Raw genomic sequence first — 20,987 nt, 5'->3', positions numbered from 1 at the left:
GAGAAAAAAAAAAAAAAAAAAAAGGGGTAATAAAAATAGCCAGTGACTGAAATTACCACAGAATTAAACAGTTGTATATTACTGTGAAGTAGAATTATTTACAGAGCTATTCTTAGTAATAAATATTTTTTAGTTTATAATATTGAAATATTCTAAAATAAAAATATCTTGCTTTTCTTGTTGTAACTCTTCATAGGAAGAAGAAAAAAGAAAATGAGCCAAAGCCTATAGTCTATTCTCCCAACCAAAACAATTTCCATATCTTTCTATCCCAAAATAACTCTACTAATATACAGGTGAAAAAGCAGATCATACATTTGTCTTCGTTCTTTTAATAATAAAGTACACACCATCTAATTTGGCCGGTCACAGTTCTTAACATGAGTGATAGCCAGATGATTGCTCTGTCATAGGCAACTATCCTACAGAACTATTTGCATTAAGGTATAAAAATGCCAGATCCAGGCCAGTGTAAGACAGTATAAATACAGAATACTGACACTAAATATTAACTGTCTGATCCTGGTAGAACTGCAATTGTTAACAATCAAAAAATATACAAATAAAACAAAACCAAAAAGGACAATAATAAGAAACTATTAATTAAAACATTTCAGTTTTAATATTTGAAATGGATAAATATAGTGTATGGGATATATAACTTTGTCAATTATTATTTGCTAGATTGCATGTTCTGGGCTTGTAGTATTTCTTTGTTAGTCAGTTTAAATGGATTTATTGTTGATACAGAGAGAGGCCATGATTAGAAAGTTACGGTTTTGGAGCTGCAAATAAATCTCATGTTGAAGATTTTACATAATTCCATGAATCTATACTGGAAAAGTCCTTGTAGAAAAATTCACTATTTCTTTTACAGTGGGAAAATGCAGATAGCCAGCATACACGCTGTATCATTCAGATTAATTAGGTGAAAAAAATTCTGTAAGTATATCCAGCTGCCTACTAAGCAGGTACACGCTGCTACATTAGCTGAATAGAAACCTCTTGGATTAGCATGATGTGCAATATTCTTTTGTCATACTTGGTTGACAGCAAAGGAAATGGAAATAATAAAATGGAAAACAAAAATCTACTCAAACAAATCCTTAACTGGCAGTATTGAAACAGAGCTCTGTAATGCTTCATTTTCTTTACTATAAACCATTTAACTCAAAGAAAGTAAAAATAAATGGGAATTAATTTAACTGCTTCTAAGGCACCTTCATGTGTTCAAGCAGTAAGGAACTGAAATTTAAAATAATCAAAATGTAAGTAAAATGCTTATTTTTAAATGATCATAATTATCAATGGGGTAACTTAGCAAGGGATGTTATAGATGGATTGTCTGAAATGCTTGTGTCAAAACTAGGTGTTGTAAAAGTATGTTAGACAAATGGCAGGAATATGAATCATGGGATGAAACCTTTGACCTATTTCACAATAGAGGTCAATAAACATAATGTGAAATTTTGCTTTCACGATCAAAAATCAGATGAATTGCTTATGGGCTTTTGATACCATACTGATATGAAAATATTGTTGACTCAAAAAAACATGTGGTAGTGAATCAATAAATGTAGAATAATATAATTTTCTTTACAACACAATTCAATTAAAGACTGTAATGATAGTTTCAATAAGATTATAAGATATTATTAAAAACCACAATGAGAATCTCTAGTTAAACAGTTATGGTACATTTAAAAACAAGCTACATTATGCTAAATATATAAATATAAAATTTATTTATTATATATATAAAATATAAAAACTCTGTGATAAACATAAAGTAAAAATACACTTGAAAGAATAATATAAAAATGTTAATTGTCTCTCCTCAGATATGCAACAGTGATATGGTGAGTCAGAAATAAAGGTGGGTTATTTATCATGAAAATGGGAATGATTGGATGGTTGGACACTTAATCACATATACTGATGAATCCTAATGAAAACTAATCTTATTGGAAACAAATTTAGGAAATTTCAGTATCTCACAATAAATATATCTAAGGAAGACCTGAAGAAAATATCTTCCAATGACAGTAGAAGGTAACTATACATAGTGAGAGAAAAAAAAAAAGTAAACTTAAGAAATCACATAAGTGGCAAGCTGTCAAATGCTTCTATGTCTGACATAAACATATAATTCACCAGTTCTAAATAAAGTATATGTAACAAAAAAAGATGGGAAAGCAAGCTATTAATATCTCAGTTAAATTAAATTGATACTTCCAATTACAAGATCCTGTTCACAGGTGTGTAATTGCATTACCTCTTAAAATAACTAAGCCTAAGCAAGTTAGATGTGAGAAAAACCTCAGTTCAGACATGCTAAATAAAGTAGTGTTAACATTCACTCAGTAGCTAAAAGCCCCAAAGACTACTTCTTTGCAATTACTTTTTCTTATACTACCACAGTACACAGCACAAGAAAGAACAGAAAGCTAGCCACCTTTCATATGTATTTGTTGATTCTTTCCTAGTCCTCAAAGAAAAGCAAGAACTGCCCATCTCAGTAACAGATGGAATTGGGAATGGGACTGAAGAGAAATGACTGGGTTATGGAAGCCTAAAGAAGAAAACCTTATCTTGAGGCTGGAAATTTGGTATTAAATGCTGGAACTGCCTATGATCTGAAATCTGCCAAAAAAAAAGGTGAAAATTGGAATGTGGTGAATGGCATGAAATGTGAAATGGTATGTAGTGTGGGTAAATCAAGCCAGGATTATTGTAAGAAATGATTGAAATAAGGTATCATATCCTAGCTTTAGGAGGTCTCAATTAGCGTTCTCAATAAAGTTATCCAAAGATCGTGTCTTAAATATAAAAAATATAATCTAGGTAAGGAAGAACCTTAGGCTAAGGAAGAGTGGTGGAAAAATCTAGGGCCTATTCTATTTGTCTTTAATCTGCATAGTTCTATAGAGTTTTTTTCTATATCTGTATTTCTGTTGATCTGTATCTATCGACATATACATATTTCACACTGGAAACTGTTATCTAATTTGCTGTCCAGTATTCCCAGACTTCATGCTTTCCAGATTCTGTGTTGCCTCCATTGCAATCTTTGTAGAGTTTGGTTTATCTCTTCACAGATTCTTGAGTTTGTATTTTTTCAAGCTGTATCTCTTATTTTTCTGCCCATGTTGCTAATTTCTGAGTCTTCAGAGGTTCTTGCAACTCTTCTAAATCTATCTTTCGCAAACTTCCTTAAAAATTTCCTTGTTTGCTATTTCCAGTTAAATACTTATACAAATTATATATCTGATTTCTGGGTCTTCAGTTTCTCTAGTTGATATGTGGAAATTTGCAAATAATATTTCAAATGTATTCTTCAGTCGGGCTTGAATGTGCTATTTCTCCAAAGTAATTTTAAATGCAAAAATTTATGAAAGATAGAAAATATAGAAATTTCATTATTCAGTTGCTTGAGTTGAAAGCCATGTTAAAAATTCCACTGACTTCAACAGCAGAAATAATATTGCTACACACTGTACCACTGAGTAAGGAGAACAACTTGCAAGAGTTTGTTTTTTGTTTGGTTTTTTTTTTCCTTTCTGATGTACATTTTAAGAACGTGATAATTAATTTTATTTTATTGAAAAAAGAATAGTGAACTGATTTTTCTTTTACATAAATATGCACACACCCCCCACCCCCCACGCCCCCCACATGGGCAGAATATATTACTTTATTGTTTTGCTGAGGTAGCTTTCTGTGGATTGCCCTATTTGGTTAGATGTTCTTGATAACAGATAACTTCAGACTCAAAGGTTGTTAGTGTCACCTTTAATGAACAAAATAGATCTGTTCCTTAGCAAACAAAAAATGGTTTTACTGAAATTAAGAGACTCATGACTATTTATACAAGTTGAAGCCTACTCACATTTCTATGTGATAAAATTCTGGAGATGCTGCTCTCTACAGTATTAAATTCAGCATACTGTCATACTACTTTGAAATGAATGTCATATGTTAAGAATAAAGCGTTCTTCTCCACTGGGAAGTGGTATCCAAAATTATTATTATATATAAGGCACTGCAAAAATATGTCTAAATCTCTGAATATCGGAATTATTCAAAACTGTTACATTGGGAATACAGGAATTGCAGTCTTATCTTGCTCTTGATATATAGACATACTAGCATGTGTGTACGCGTGTGTGATTTATTATTATTGCATTAATAAATCTCATCTTTTATTGTATGAATAATGCATGAACCTTATTTTCTTTGTGCTTTGTCATTCAGAAAACAATCACAAAATCACACCTCCAGATCCATTCTCATTTGGACTGAACACATTAAATATTATTAGCTTGGAAATATGACAGCTATGAAAACATGAGCAACCCATGGATTCCAGCTGAAAGTGTAAGAGAGCTTTTGAACAACATTAGTAAATAAGTGTGTTCACTAGGCTTCATATTTTTTTCTAGGAGTTAGGAAAATACAAAATTATAACATCTAAGCAGATTTATTTTTAACAAAACTTTCCATTTAAAAAAATGTGAATGGACTATATAGTGATTTTCTTTCTTCTTGATTTAGAAAAAATCCTTTACTGGAATGTAGTGATCTCAACAATATTCATGTGAGATTAGGGAGACTCTAACACTGTCAGGAAAGTAAAAAAAGTTTGAGATTTAGATATTTAATAGTAGAATTCTGAAAATCTTTAAATGGAAAATATATTGCTAAAGTGAATAATTTATCATTTTCTGAACCCATCTTGCAGGATGTATTTTCTGTATAAGAGTGTTCGGTTCCCAATGAGAGCAGGAGCATTTGTATCTGTTCTGTGTCATATAACCTAGTAGTGTCTAAAGGTTAAAACTACCTTGCAGGATGTAGAAGTTCATAGGAAATCTGAACACATCACCCATATTAGTGGATTAACAGTACAAGGAGTGTATGAAGAACCTAGGTATTTGTTTCAGCATGAAATAGCTCAAATCAAACTAGTAGGAACATTTGTGTCTCTAAATATTATGGTATGTTGAAGTTCTGCCCTGAGTATCCATGATGTGGGTCAGCGACCTGGGCTCTTGGCCCCCAGATGACCTACAAGCAGCTCAAATTTGGTTACTGTGCCAAAGTTAGACCAGAGCTCCTGCAGGGATGATCTGTTAGGGCTGGAAAATACTTGCAGAGATGCATTCTTTGGGGAGGCAGTGAACAACAAAAAAACCTGTCAAGGACACTATACCCAGTGTCACAGTCCATACCTGACATGAACATGGCACAGCTGACCATCTCCTACCTTCTAGCCTCCCTTGGAGGTCCTGGTCCTCAGGATATGTGTCTTGTGGTTTGTAGATACAACTCTAGGACCTGGAAGGTCATCTTCCTTGTTTGGCCTTCCCTTTGAAACTAAATACATTGAAATGCATTATCATAAGCGTATTATACTCCCATAAACAAATTTTTGATTTTGTTTAGGTAGAAGCTGGTAAAATTATTTCAGTTACAAGTAATTGTTTTTAGGCTGCTTATGTCTTTTATATTTATTATTATTATGGCTGAATGGCAGAGCTCAGAGGGTTGTGATCAATTGCGCAGTGTGGCTGGAGGCCCTGGGCCAGCGGTGTGCCCCAGGGTCCGTGCTGGGTCCAGTCCTGTTCAACTTGCTCCTCAGTGACCTGGATGGAGGGACAGAGTGTGCCCTCAGCACGTCTGCTGGTGATACAGAGCTGGGAGGAGTGGCTGACACACCAGGAGGCTGCTCTGCCGTTCCGTGACACCTGGCCAGGCTGGAGAGCTGTGCAGGGAGGAACCTGATGAAGTTCAACCAAGGCAAGTGCAAGGTCCTGCACCTGGGGAGGAACAGCCCCATACACCAGTACAGGCTGGGAGCTGACCTGCTGCAAGGCAGCTCTGAGGAGAAGCACCTGGGAGTTCTGGGGGACAGCAAGCTGCCCACGAGCCAGCAGTGTGTCCTGGTGGCCAAGAAGGCAAATGGGATCATCCTGGGGTGCTTTAGGAGGAGCGTGGCCAGCAGGTCGAGGGAGGTGATCCTCGCCCTCTGCTCTGCCCTGGTGAGGCCACATCTGGAGAGCTGTGTCCAGCCCTGGGCTCCAGAAACTGGGGAACTACTGGAGAAGGGCCAGCGGAGGGCTACAAGGATGACCAGGGGACTGGAGCATCTCCCTTGTGAGGGAAGTCTGAGAGAGCTGGGGCTGTTGAGCCTGGAGAAGGGAAGCCTGAGAGGGATCTTATTAACATCTACAAATATCTTGAGGGCGAGTGTCAAGAGGACGGGGCCAGGCTGTTTTCAGTGGTGCCCAGTGACAGGACAAGGGGCAGTGGGCCCAAACTGCAACACAGAAATTTCCACCTGAATGTGAGGAAAAACTTCTTTACCTTGTTGGTGACAGAGCCCTGGAACAGGCTGCCCAGAGAGGCTGGGGAGTCTCCTTCCCTGGAGATGTTCAAAACCCACCTGGATGTGACTCTGTGCCACCTGCCCTGGGTGAAGCTGCTTTAGCAGGGGGTTGGACTAGATGATCTCCAGAGGTCCCTTCCAACCCTGACCACTCTGTGATTCTGGGATTTGTTTGTGAACTTGTGTTTTGCAAGTAATTTCAGAAACTCAAATTCAGTCTTTAGCAGCTAATGGGTTTTGAAGCGGCTGAGTGTAAACCACCTTCTCATAAGCAAGAACCTTATGGAATTAAGCACTTAGAACAGATTAAATAGAACTTTCTAATTTTGCAGTGCATAATAATCAGAAATATTGCTTTATGCAGAAAGACCCCAGTATAGAAATTACCAAAATACCTTCTCAGTGAGTTGAGTCACCAAATTAAGACAAGATTGTCTAGAAACAGAAAAGAATAGATAACTATTCCACATGGTTCTATGTTCTGAGGTATTTACTAGAAGACAAAAGCAATGTGTTTTGGGATGGCAAGCTGAAATTGCTAAGGCAAGTAATAGAGAAGTTAATAACGTGGGCAGAAAGATGGCCGAAGGTCAGATGCAAAAAATGAGTTGTGAAGTACTTACTGAGGCAAAAAGAATCAACGGAGAGCCCTTGGGAGTTCTTCTAGTAGTTAGAGTGTCTGCTCTGCACAGCTGGAGGACAGTCAAAAATGTCCACTGTATCTTTTTTTTTTTCTTTTCTTTCTTTTTCTTTTTCTTTTTCTTTTTCTTTTTCTTTTTCTTTTTCTTTTTCTTTTTCTTTTTCTTTTTCTTTTTCTTTTTCTTTTTCTTTTTCTTTTTCTTTTTCTTTTTCTTTTTCTCTTTTTCTTTTCCTTTTTTCTCTTTCTCTTTCTCTTTCTCTCTTTCCTTCTCTCTTCCTTTGTACAGCATAAAAACCTTACCTAGAAGGCAGTCTGAAATACCGTTTTCTGTTTCCTATCAAAATCGGAGACCGATCCAGTGATTATCTGCCATCTGTTGATTTCACTGTTTCAATTATTTTGGAATCCTCTTGAAAACAACTTTCTCGACAGAGGGTTGAATGTACATTCAAAGGTAGCTTCAGCTGAGCAAGTGCCCAGCTAATCCCCTTAGCATACAGGGACAAGGCTGCCACCAGCTCTAATTGATTCTGAAATGAATGTGTATAGAAAATTAGAAGGTTTGGGTTCCCATGTGAGATTCAATAAAAAGCCAGGATGTAAGCCTGACAGCTGAATGGATTCAGAAATGAAAATCTGATAAGCAGCTTAAAAGTGTACTTAAGTCCAGAGATGATTTGAATGCTCTTGTTAATGGCACATTGTATATTGTCACCTAGTTAATTATCTCTGAAGATGAGTTCTTGCAGAGAAGATACACCAGTCTTTCACAGACTTTTCTCATCACATATTTATTAAATTCCACCCTCCTCGCCAATAGCTGGAAGGCAGAAAGAAAGGATTAGGAGACTGCAGTTCCTCTGTGGCTGTCAGTTCACTGTGCCAAACTTCAAATATGAACTGTTGCATGTACTGTCACAGACATTTCCTTTACATCTTCATTTGCAAATGAGGAGCTGACATTTGTTATGCCTTGTATTTGCACACATGAAAAGCAAATACTGTCACTGCTGGCTATTTTGTTTATCCCTTTGGAGATAGTGTATGGCCTATTTATAAATTCTCTTCAGAATTTTTTTTTTTTTTTATCAGCTGAGATAGTCATGGAGCTACATGTCCTCATATTTTATTCAGGAGGCCTATTTGCAGTTTATGAAGTGTGCCCTGCATGCAACAGCTATTTAAAACACTATCTTTAAATCTATTTTCACTTTGCTGTTTTGAAATTTTTAGATAGCTGTTCCTATTTTGTATATGTTTAATATGTGTAGACTTCCAAGTTTTTGTGTCACACAGGTACCCCCTCCTTTTTTGTGTTTATCTGCCTATCTGCGTTCATATTAACAGTGAAGTAGAAAGATTGTGCTGGAGGCAAAGACTGTTCTGTCCATCACATTATTATAATTTACAATCAAATATAACCTGGAAGAAGAAGAAATGAAATGTAATGTTTGTTAGAGGAAGGCATCACTGAGCAAAATAAATGATCAGAGACAACACTACAGATATGCAGAATTATCATCTTTAATACCCAAGAAGGTATCATTGAGGAGTAAAACCTGTAAGATTTCCACTTTTGTTACTAATTACAAACTTCTATATATTTATCTGAAAAATTAGCCTTATCTTTCTGCACTGAGTTCGAGACTTTCCTAAACCAGCAGTCTTTGCTGACTGTCCTCAGCATTGATAACTTCTTGAGGCGTCATCGAGTCCTTTCTTTTTCTACTTCTGCCTCATACTTTGGGCATGAATTTTTTTTTAATTTGACTGAATAGTTAGTACAGCAAGGTGTACAGCTAGGGTACTTAAGTTAAATTTGTTGTGAAAACACACACTTTTTATGCGACCTCAGACAAGATGTTTTTTTTTTTTTCCGGTACTCAAAGGTACATAAGAGTTGCCACTAAAATGGTATTTTTTTTTGTTGCATGATAAATGCAGATACCTAGAAAAGAAAGCAGAACATCCAGAAGAGGATGGCTGTCTTCTTGTGTCATGTTAATATAAATCTATGTTGATACATATATTTAGACATTTAAATCAACCTCAGAGTCCCTACAGTTTTTTTCATGGGTTTTCCTGGAATCATATGTCCATTGATTATACATCTGAGTACTGTTACAGTAAATGCTACTTCTTTGCTGTTTCCAGACATTTCAGTGCAAACTGCACAGCTGAGTAGGTTTTGAAATTCCTGGACAGAAAACAAAACCGACAGGGATCATTCTGACCACTGCTTTACAGTCAGTGCAGGAACACTGCCATACGCCGGAGATTTCAGCTCTCTTACAAGGCTGTTCCCCCCCTCCCTTCCTTCTTCGTAATTTTCAGCAAGGGCTCAGTTAGAAAATTAGGAGCTAGAGCAACGGCAGCAGCTGCCAACCACAGCAGGCACTGTATCTTCTTCACTTGGAGGGTAAAAGTAGGCCACTGTTGGTGTCTGCTGAGTTCCTGGCTGGCAAATTAAGAAGTGACAGACACAGTAATATACCAGACTGGGTCAATATAAAAAAAGAGCTGAAATGTTCATTTAGAATTAAACACTATTCATGGAGCTTGAGTCAAAGCCCAAGAAAGTCAATGGGAACGTTATTACTTACTCTAATGAGCTTTGGATTTGAACCTAAGCAAAACAGTTGTGTACAAAAATATTTCTCATTTAAATAGAATCTACTTCAGCTTGTAAAATGCCTGGGCATCTTTGGAACATCAGGAAGAACTCTTATGAGAATTCTTATCGAACTGTCACCAGGGGTAACTGTTAGTGTGTACTAATGGCTTTTCTGTTGTCTTAATATTGCACCTGCATAACCTAAAATAATCCTTTCAACACCCTGTGAGATATGGCAGCACTATTCTACATCTGTATTTCATTGTTATAAAACTTGCCAAGAAAGTCTTAAAAGGCACAAAAAAAGTGTCTAAAATATGTCAGAGGCAATAAAAGACATGGAGGCGAACAAAATCTCTGTGCTGCTTAAATGTCCATACACACATCTATTTAATTCTTTAAATGAATATCAGTATACTCCTGCGGAGGATAAATGATTTTGTATATTAATTTTAAAGTAGGCATGTTTCATATTAAATCATATCTATTGATTTATAAACCAGTTCTGTAAAAAACTGCTGACTTTATATGTACTTTATATATGACACACAACATCTAAACAGACAAGGTTCAAAACAAGTGTTCTGTTTGTGGAAGGCCGTGTCATTCAACAAGCTGAGGCACTGAAATTTAATTTTGGGTTAAAATTCCAGTCCTCTGAGGAGCCTGTGTCACTACCTTTGGTCTGTAGGAATACCTGTCTATTAAGTGGCATAGCCTGGAACTATCCTGGGGTGGAGCACTAGTCACTTTTATTCCTTTATAAAAAACTGGAAAAGCAAACAACAATATCCTGTTCTATACATAAGTTGACTAAAATTGTTTCCAAAAATTTAAAACTGGAAACTGACACCCTCCATAACTCAATGTCTATGTGGTTCCAACACAAGCCTCCCTTCTCTTAAGGAAGCTGCCTGACCCATTGCCAAAAGCAAATAAATAAATCAGCAAGAAATGCAGACTCCTTGATCTGGGGTTGGGGTGAGGGGCTAAGGATCTGGATAGAAAAGTAAATGGGTCTGTATTATTTTTTATGTTGTTAGAATTAGATTCTGGACAAAATTCAAATTTCAATGGACACTGAATTTGAAATAGGTTTTTCGTTTGGGTGGCTAGAAAGCATTATTCCATAGCTTGCACAGGATGAAGGACCTGCTTTTTGAACCCTGCCCCAAAGACAGCCTGTGTATTTTATAAAGACAAGAGCATGGATTCAGGAGGGGGAAACCTGTTTACATATTTAACCAATGATTGCTTCATTTGGAATTATTTAACTAACTTTTATTTAGGGATCAGTACACAGATGTCCTTTCAGAAGGTTTCACTAACTAGCATGAAATAATTTTCGTGTCTGCTTCAAGTAGTGTGGCGAAAGTAGGCTGCTTTTCTTCCATCTTTATCTATCTGTTATCTTTCTATTGATCTACCGTCTAGATGTATCTATTAAAATTTTCCTTCAGGGTTGAAAATAACAATATCTAAGCTAGGATGCAAGTGCAGAGATAGTTTGTGCTGTCAAGATGGTAGCAGTTCTAGATATGCCCAAAAGCAGAAGGTTAGGCAGCTACAGACCTATACCATTGGGGAATTAAGCATGTACAGACAAGATAGTAGGAGGCAAGCAGGGACTGCAGTCATGGAATTCAGTACGTTAATTCTATTTTAAGTATAAAAGTCTTGTTATTGCTGATTCTTCAAATAATTTTTTTTTGAGGTACGTGCCTTGATGGGGATACAGGAATTCTTTCTTCACCGACTCCTTTGTGGGACTGTAAGTCTCCATATAAGTACTTCAGGATGTAACTCTTATTTTAACTATTACAAAAGAAGAACCTGTCACAGAAAGATATTAAAAAACATTTAGAAAGAAGTTTTGACTGCCTCTCTTTTTTTCCTTATTGTTGCACCTCTTTTTGTACATCTAAATGGGGAAAAAAGAACCACCACCACTACCAAAAAAACCCCAACACAACCAAAAAAAAACAAGAAAAAAATTTTTAGTTGAGGACTTAAGCAATTATTTTTAAATCCTTAACACTAGGCAGAGCCTTAACCCAGCTTCTTTTAGCATAACTGCTGATCCCATCTGCTTGGCAAAAATCTTTCATTTTTTTTTCTATCTCCCTCTGTTTCCACAGATAGCTTCCAGGTTTTATGTCAAGCAAGAGCTTCTGACAATCTTTCAAAAGGCTATTTGTATCAAACACAGTGCTTGCAAAAGCTAAGGAGGAAGTTTTGGGGTTTTTAGATAGTGTCAAAACCATGTCCAAATGGATGCTACAGAAAGTGCTTGCATGCTGCATTCACTCTGTTCATTATGTCTTCTACTCATCTTTACAGTGAAATGTACAAACTAGCATATGGTCTCATATACAAAATGCTTCAAGGTATCAGTGGTGACAGGTTCCCTTCATGTCCTCCTGAGCCTGACTACTCTTTCTAAACCCCACTATTTAATGGAATGTAGGATAGTATAATGTGATGTGATATATACATATATATATAACAAGTCAATAGTAAATTTATAGGTAACTAAACTTGATATTTTGATTTACTTAGGAGTTTTCAGCTTCAATTGCTAAAGGAAGTGTTAGTAGGCAAGTAGTAGGCAAGGGAGTTGGCAAGAAAAAGGAAATAGCTCTGCTTGTATTTTGTTATTGTTGTGGTTCTTTTAACCACTATATTCTTTGTATTTGTCTTGTCTCACTATATGAAGAAAGTGTTTAGATCAAAGGCTGCTATAAGGAGCTTCAATGAGTTTATAATAATAAGAATAACCATGTGTTGATGAAAAAAGGAAGCCAAAAAATAAGTTGCTTAAGTATCATCACTGGTAAAAGTGTAAAGAGGGAGTTTACCAACATCTTGTCGGGGTGGTGAAGAGTTTATCTAATCTTACAAGTATCACACAGGTAAAATTGGCCATATTTCTACCTACCTTTATAAACCTAGGACCGACAGTGCAAGCAGAGTTTTCTTAACATTGAAACAGAAATTGAAAGCAGCAAAAAGGGCAAAAATTGTTGAGGGATTCTATGATACAAAGCAGGAATTACCAAAAAGAAAGACATTTTGTGTTTTCTATCAGAGGGAATGTAGATTTTAATTTCATATTTCAATTTTGAAATTAATTTACCTATATTGGGGTTTTTTAGCAATCATTATTTATGTTGTATAGTCTTATTTGCCTCTCAGTTTTCAATAGCAAGATTCTACAGCGCTAGCAAAAAGTTATAATTTGCTTTTGGAGTATGTCAGTTATTTTACAGAGAAAACTTGCTGGAAGGTACAGGATCCCAATCTGTCCCCTAAGAGCTACAGGCTTTAATAAGGCTAAATGTTGGTAATGTGATTAAAGGTTGCTGAAATTTGGGGGGTTTTTAGAAGTATATAAACTGAATTTTTTTGTAAATATCAAGGATAGTTCTAATTAAATAAATTCTTACAGTTTGAGAGCATGGGTAACTTTAAAAACACTTTTAGTCAAAAGGACCAGCTGACACAAATAAGACTTCTGTTTGATCTATCTGGCTGGTCATTTCCTTCCTCTTAGAAACATCTTTCTCTTTTAAAACTTCTTTCGCATCTTTGAAAAATGTTTAGTATGAAAGAAGAAACTCAAAATTAGCTTTATATGAGAAACAGTTAACTGTATTGAATCATTTCCAGATGCAAGTAAAAGTGTTTGCAATAGGATATTTAATGGTCAGTTACATCTCTTTTATGGCCCACCCCTCCTCACCCACCCCACCCCACCCCACCCCACCCCTTCTGCTTTCTGTATAGAGAGGAAAAAGCTTGAAGTGTTAGATTTGGTTTTATAAGAAAGTTAGATTTCTTCTAAGTAGGTGCAGGGAAAGTGCTTTGGGAGTTTGTTTTATCACTGCCGTTTGCGGTTTTCAATTGAGTACGCCAGAAGTGCTACCAAGAAATGCAAAAGAAAAGAAAAAAAGTTAAACTAGGGTAAACACACTTCAATTTGTAAAGAAAATATGGAAACAGCATCATTCAGATAAAGAGAATAAAGACCCACATGAATCATCAGGGAATGGAGAAAAGTAAGAAATACAGTCAGAAAGATAATCTCGAGTAAGGGTACAGATGGAAAGTAACAGAAGAAAATAGTCATATGAAGGAGGAACTGCTGAGATGGTGGGAGCTGAAAAAACAATGCAGAGACAGAGAATGTGGGAAATAGTTAACAAATTAAATAAAATAAAATAATAATATATATATATAGATACAAATTAATAAAAAAAGAACATGGAAGACTTATATTACTGCCTTAAAAGTAGTACACTGAAATCAGATATTCAGCTCTATTTCCATCTCCTTTTTACTTTCTCAGCAATACAAGGGAATAATAAACTTGCCACAAGTTACCAAGTACGAATCCATCCTATGACAATTTTCCACTGCCATCTATTTCATATGTAAGGGGGAGAAGTTTCCACAATGTAGTGCTATGAATTGGGATCCAGGCAGCTGCAGAGCTGAGAATTCAACGTTGTCTCTGATATTACCCATATCTTCTCCTGAATAAAACATGTAGTCTGACACAGGGGAAGACCTGAATGATCTTACATATATTTCATTGTAATTTTCCATTTGGGAGAATGTTTAATTAAATCTAGATTTTTGGCAGTAATGGAAAAACTGAAGAGAAATAAAAGGAAAGGAATACAATAAACATGGAAAAGCAGCTCAAAAGCTTTGGAGAGCTGGGCTTGCTCCCAGAAGAGGACTAGGAATGAAGACCATGTCTTCAGGAGACATTTCCACCCCAGCAGGAGCTACTGCTCGAACACCCTTCTCCATTTGAGGCTGACAACAGCCTGACTAACTTTCCAAGTCTCTGGCACAAGCAAAGCGGGCAGCACACACAGGGCATGTTTGCTGCTCCAGGAACTCTGGTGTTTCAGCATCCATCCAGGTGGAGTGAGAGCTTATGCTATGGGAAGCCCTCTCACCACAAGAGAAGAGCGACAACTGGCAGTATTCACCTTATCTAACTGGGGATGACTAAATATAAATAATTTTAGTTTGAACATTACATTTTATTCTGCTCTGCTGGGACCTTCAATTCCCCTCATTGTCAACAGAGAAATACAGGCAGTTCTAAGGGGAAAATTCATGTCACTTATCCTAGATATCTATCTTACAATGAGATGAGTTACTCTCTGGAGATGCTTGGGTTTTCTTCCTGATTTTAAAGGAAGCTTTGGATGACTAACTCACTAAGAAATGCTTTATTTTTTTGACCCTTAAGTAAGGTGAAAGCACTCTTAGAGAAATACTACATATTTCTAAAGTACATTGAAACTTCATGAAAAGCACTGTATCTCTTCACTAACATGAAGATAGTTTTTTATTGCAGCACATTTTGCAGCTGGGTTATGTCCAATGCTAACTCTGCATGAAGCCTCAAAATTCATGAAACAATCAAAAATCTCATTCCGTTTTCTATGGTATCAAAGGGATTGACTTAAAACAATGAACAAAATTTGAAGTCCTTCATGCTTGTAAACAAACTTAAATGGATCCATCCTTTGGCAGTAAGTAAACCTGGAGGAAGAAGCAAGCAATATCAAGGCAACCAGCAATTTTGTGGTGCCATATTCTCAAAATATTTTAGTCAGGTCAGGAATTTTTCTTTTACATTGAAAATTACCTTTGCATGACTTGCTGGGAATCACGTGGGAAGTAGTGGAAGAATCTGCTGAATAAACTGTTTGTCTTGCCTTACATTCCTCACCTCAGTCACAAGAAAATCCTTTATATATCTTTGCAACAGATAGGGATATTGTCCCACACATTCTGTGTAGGTTTATTTAAGCTCAGTACACTGTTAATTGTAAGCTATCATTGACTGGGGAAGAGGGGTAAGACATTTTGTGAAGCAAAGATGAATCAGATATATCATAAATCTTTTTTAAGTATTGAAGACTGGGTGTTCACCCCTTACCTTTTGTATGGTTATATAAAAAATTCAATACTATTATCTTGGCAAAGAACAAAATGTATCATAGTATATTTTATATTCAATAAATATCTAAAAAACCTGATTTCTTTTACAGTAATTACTTTTAAACTTCCTTACCTGTGCATCAAAAGGATGTCGATAGCTTGACTACAATCTCTCCACCTTCTCGCTTAGCATTTTTGCACAATATAATCTTTTGAAAGATGAAATGTTTGACATCTCTCACAGGAAATACTGCACTTATTTTGACAGTGCTATATCTAGCATGTCTTCTTTTCTAGGCAAACTGTCTGGAAAGGAAAATAGAAATAACAACACATTAGCTTTTGTGTTTGTTGCTATGGCTAAACTGCATAGCAACAAGTCTTAGGACACTTACCTATATTCAGGAAAAAAAGTGCAAATTTAGCCTTCCGCATCAAGTGTGTAACACATGCACACAGAGCAAAACCTCATAGCCAAATAATGACCTCACATCTTATTCATACTTTTCAACAAGCAAGATAGATGGACCTTAACTTTTCAGAATGTTATTTTAAAGAAAGGTAAATTAAGTATGAATTGTTACTGGGATATTCTTCTTTATATGAATTAAGCAACTATTTTTATACAGAGAAAGAAGAAAGAAAGAAAGAAAGAAAGAAAGATAGAAAGAAAGAAAGAAAGAAAGAAAAAGAAAGAAAGAAAGAAAGAAAGAAAAAGAAAGAAAGAAAGAAAGAAAGAAAGAAAGAAAGAAAGAAAGAAAAAGAAAGAAAGAGAGAAGGAAGGAAGGAAAATAAATAAATAAATAAATAAAGAAAGAAAGAAAGAAAGAAAGAAAAAGAAAGAAAGAAAGAAAGAAAAAGTAAGAAAGAAAGGAAAGAAAGAAAAAGATAGAAAGAAGAAAGAAAAGGAAAAAGAAAGAAAGGAAGGAAGGAAGGAAGAAAGAAAGAAAAAGAAAGAAAGAGAAGGAAGGAAGGAAGGAAGGAAAATAAATAAATAAAGAAAGAAAGAAAGAAAGAAGGAGAGACTGATGGTGTGATACAGAAAAAGAAGAAATAAAGCAAGGACAAACCTCTACTGAAAGCCCAAATTTCTAGCTGTTTTTTATGCATCTTACAAGTGATGAGCCTTTCCAAAGAGTTTCACAGAGCATAGGAATGATCAGGATATATGTCCCTGTTCAGTTTGGTTCTCTATTCCATATTATTACTTCCTATGGTTTACTTCTAATGGTTTTGGGGATCGTGGCAGGGGGGATGGGCTGAGGGGAAAAGTTGTTTTTGTGGGTCTTTTTTTCCTCCAAACCTTTATGTGAGGGCTTTTCCAAAATCTACATTCTGAAGAAAAATCTTAACTTGGCTTCTATAACATGTTTAATCAGAACAGCTATAAAGCCAACGTTTGGAAGCAAGGCAATAAAGACCCAAGTGATTTTCAATTCTTTTCCATTACTGCTTTGAAAAAAATGCAGAGCAGAGTCAGTTCAGAAAAAAATAAGAACCAACCTAAACTGTCATTTATATCCCTAATTTAAAATGTTGGTATCTCAAGTTTCCACATGACAACTTCACTGCTGCAGATTAAACCAATCACAGGATATCTGGATTGCAGACTACAATTAAACATCACTTTAGCATTTTGCTACTATATTTGAATTATTCCATGACATCTTGCTTCACCTCTCTGGCATATTTTCACTCTAAAATGTCTCAATCATTCTCAGTCATTGTAACAAAAGTGAGAGTTTAACTTCCAAAGTTGATTTTGTCCTTTTAAGAATATCTCCGCCTCCTCCTTGATTATACACTTAGCTACTTTTGCTTGACTAAAACTGTTATATAGAATATATTCTATTGTACTTATGTGGACAGATGTAAATGGCAACAAGGAGGAAAAAATAAATAACCCATGCTGAGGGACATGTACGTTTCCAAAAGACTGAGCAGGAGGTATGTAGACAAATCCTATTATTGGATAATGAGATTTGTGTGCGTACCCGGACACTATTATGAAAATGTAGCTCTTTTTCAAAACAAATTGAAAGAAGGGGGCAACCTTTTCAGCTGAGGTCAAACTCTGCTTCCAGTAAGGATGTAGTAAGTTCCATTAAAATCAACCTTATTAGTGTCCAAAAGTAGCTGAAAGAAAGAAGTAGCCTTTATATTCACAGAAATTTCAGATTACTTCGGGCCTGATCATGCTCTCATTGAAATTAACAGGAATTTTGCCATTCAGATATAGCATCAAGCTTATCAATTAGTAATCTGCTAAAGCTTTCTCAGTGTCAAGAAATATGCATTCCTTACAATAATCTTCTCCTATGAAGTGAAAGAGTTAATATAAAATCAGGAATGTTACGAATGAAAGATTCAACCATTACAGCATTGATGGACTTAGAAGAAAATTCTGCCAGTACCATGCATTTCAAAATAATTCATCATGATCTTGACAGTCACTTAAAATCATAATTTTTAATAGAAAGTAAATGTTGTATACCTACTCCATGTCTTCTGCTACTGGGGAACATAGAGTTATGTTCCCAAAATATTTTTTTTATAATCACAATGACTAAGAATATACTTTTACATAAAGAAAAACTGGGGCTTTTCAGTAATAAAAAGATTCTGCCAGCAAAGTGATTTAAGGAAAACATAAAACATGTTAAAATGCAGAAACCTGAGAACATTGAGTCACTGTACATTTGGAAGCAACTATGTTTAAAAGGTAAAGATTTGAAGGCAGCTTTAAACGGTGCTGGTAGCCTTTGTGCTTTACCAGCTTTTATGCTGAAAAAATACTTTATAAATGAAATGTCTTTGTTTTGTTTAAACTTCCCAGCAACCTAGAACTATTTAGTAGTAGGAAGATAGGCAGCTTATGAAAGGTAAGTAATCATCTGCTATTTCTAATGTTACAAATTTGGCAGATGTTTCGTACATGAGAGAATAAGGTCTCCATACTTCTTAACTTCCTTTTCACAATGCAGAGTTCCTTTTTCCCAGGGAAATTCCTAGGGGAGAGCACACTCCTTTTGCAGCTTGATGAGCTCTGTCTTCAGAAGCTGCAGTGACTGTAATGCTGACCAGTGGGGGCAGTTTTCACTATCATGTCCAAAGTTGAGTCATTCAGCAGAAAGTCTTCGTGATCTGAGATCACAATATTATTTGTAAGCACGGTGTGGTGTATCTGTTATATGCCATATCTAAGACATATGTCAAAAAGGTAATTTTTCAAATCATTGGACAGCCAGTTTTAAGGAATATTTCTAATCCAGGTAATGGTTCTATTTATAGATCCTTTCTGCTGAATATATTGTTGGGTAGTTGTTAAAAATTGGGTGGGTGGTAGAAAATATTTGGTGATACAAATGGAACAGAGAAGTGAATTAATGAATTTCATCACTATTTATGTGAACTGCGTATTACATTTGTAATGTACTCACACAAATCTCATTATCCAATAACAGAAGCTAATACCTCCAGTCTTTAAACTGAACATGAATTCATGCTCAGACCAGATGCCACTTACTTTTTCAGCAAACATGTGACAGATTTGAGAGGGCACTCATAGAACAGAATGGCAGAGGAATAACCTGGTTGTTTAATATAGTGTCTCTCCCTCTCTCACCAACTGGATTTTCAAGCAAATTGTTCAATAAAGGGCTCAGATATGAAAAAGTGACAAAACCTCCTCTCAATGACTAGGGTTTCCTCTCACCAGCTCGGGAGGAGGGCCACCTTGCCATGAAAGGCTTGGCTCTATCCATATTTTGCTGGTGTGGGATATAGAATGTCTACTGCTTTCCTTTTTCCCTTTCCAATAAAACTGCCGTTCAGGTGACGTGATCTCCCAGTTTTTCCCAATGTGTTATTTATGGGCTGCATGCATATATTACAAAGGAGTATGATTCTGTACATGAAGGAAAACATCTGGAAGAGCTGTGAAATCAATTTTGAGTGATGAGAACTCTGTCATGATGTCAGTTACAGCATGACCTTATTTCTGATTTGTTTTTCATTGCTGTGAGTCAGGCTGAACTTTCCTATCTAAGGATGACACCCATGTAAAACTACTGGAGGAAAGATCAGAATAAGGCTTCATGTCTCTAGGGGAAATAGGGATAGCACAAAATAATGATTTAAAATGAAGGCATGGGTGAAACTGCTTCCACACAGACAGGGCTGATATACTAAGAATGTGTGACAGGAGCAGAGTCCCCTGTTGTCATGGAGACTGAAAAAAATTGTTAACTCCTAAAACCAGAAATAAAAGTGTTTGAATCTCTCCCATCATCCTCCTTCCAAGTACTAATATACAAATCTCTTGTGCTTGTTTTAGAACCTGATGTAATACATAACAAGAAATAGCATTTTTGGTGTCTAAATGTAGCCTTTTGTTTTATCAAAACCAATTTTAACTATAAATAATTGAAAAAAAAATAATCCTGTGTATGTTTGTAAGTGCACGCACAGACAGCAGGCAGGAAGCTAGCATCGCAAAATCATGCAGAAATTGCAGAGCTCCACAGCTACCTTACACAGGGGAATCCACAAGCAGGAATCTGGCCCAATGCTCCTTACACAGAGCTTGAGGGGCTTTGAAGGACTTGGAAAGAAATTTGCAGCAGACAATGTGCTGCGTGACAATGATGCCCAGACTACACAGTAGAAATAGCTAAAGGAAGGGATGCATTTTCATAATTCTTCCCTCCAATTCATCTTGAAAATGCCAGGTTCTCAGCTTCAGCAATTTTGAGTCGTAGCATGGAGCTGTCACCTGCCATGCGAGGTCTGTGACATGCTTCAGCAGAGGTCACTCTTCTCTTTCAAGTCACAGCTAGAGAAGACAGTTTTTATTCCCCTTTCCCTCATATGTAAAGAGATTAGTGAGTATTCACCTAGGAAAAAGATGCTCAACTCATTTAATAAAATATGCAAATGATATCAAGGTCAACTAGAAGAAGAATGTGGGTTTGCAAGTTAAAGGTGAACATGAAGTGATGCGGGAGGCTAGGATTTGCTCCTTCTACCAAGATGTGGTAACCAATAACTCCTCAGTGTAAAATGGATAAAACTGGGCCCAAACCTAGACTCTACCCCTTTTTAAGGAAAACTTTCAGTTATTCTGTGAGTGTTACATGTTGCTGTATTTTTTACTGAGCTATGCTGTCACCCTGTCACAGAGCTGAGGTAAAATTAATTTTCATAAATCTCCTAACTTCTTCTTGCCCACCTGATATTTATCCTGAAACAAATATGTATTTCTCTACTTCTCCAACAGGATTCCCTAGCAATATTTAGGAGCCTTATGAATAGCAAGTCATCACCTACTGTGGAAAGGGATATTCACAGAACCAATGTGAACTCAGGAGAAAATTCCC

The sequence above is a fragment of the Falco peregrinus genome, chromosome 7, assembly GCF_023634155.1.
Source record: "Falco peregrinus isolate bFalPer1 chromosome 7, bFalPer1.pri, whole genome shotgun sequence".
Classification (NCBI taxonomy): domain Eukaryota; kingdom Metazoa; phylum Chordata; class Aves; order Falconiformes; family Falconidae; genus Falco; species Falco peregrinus.
Note: the sequence above shows the minus strand (reverse complement) of the source record.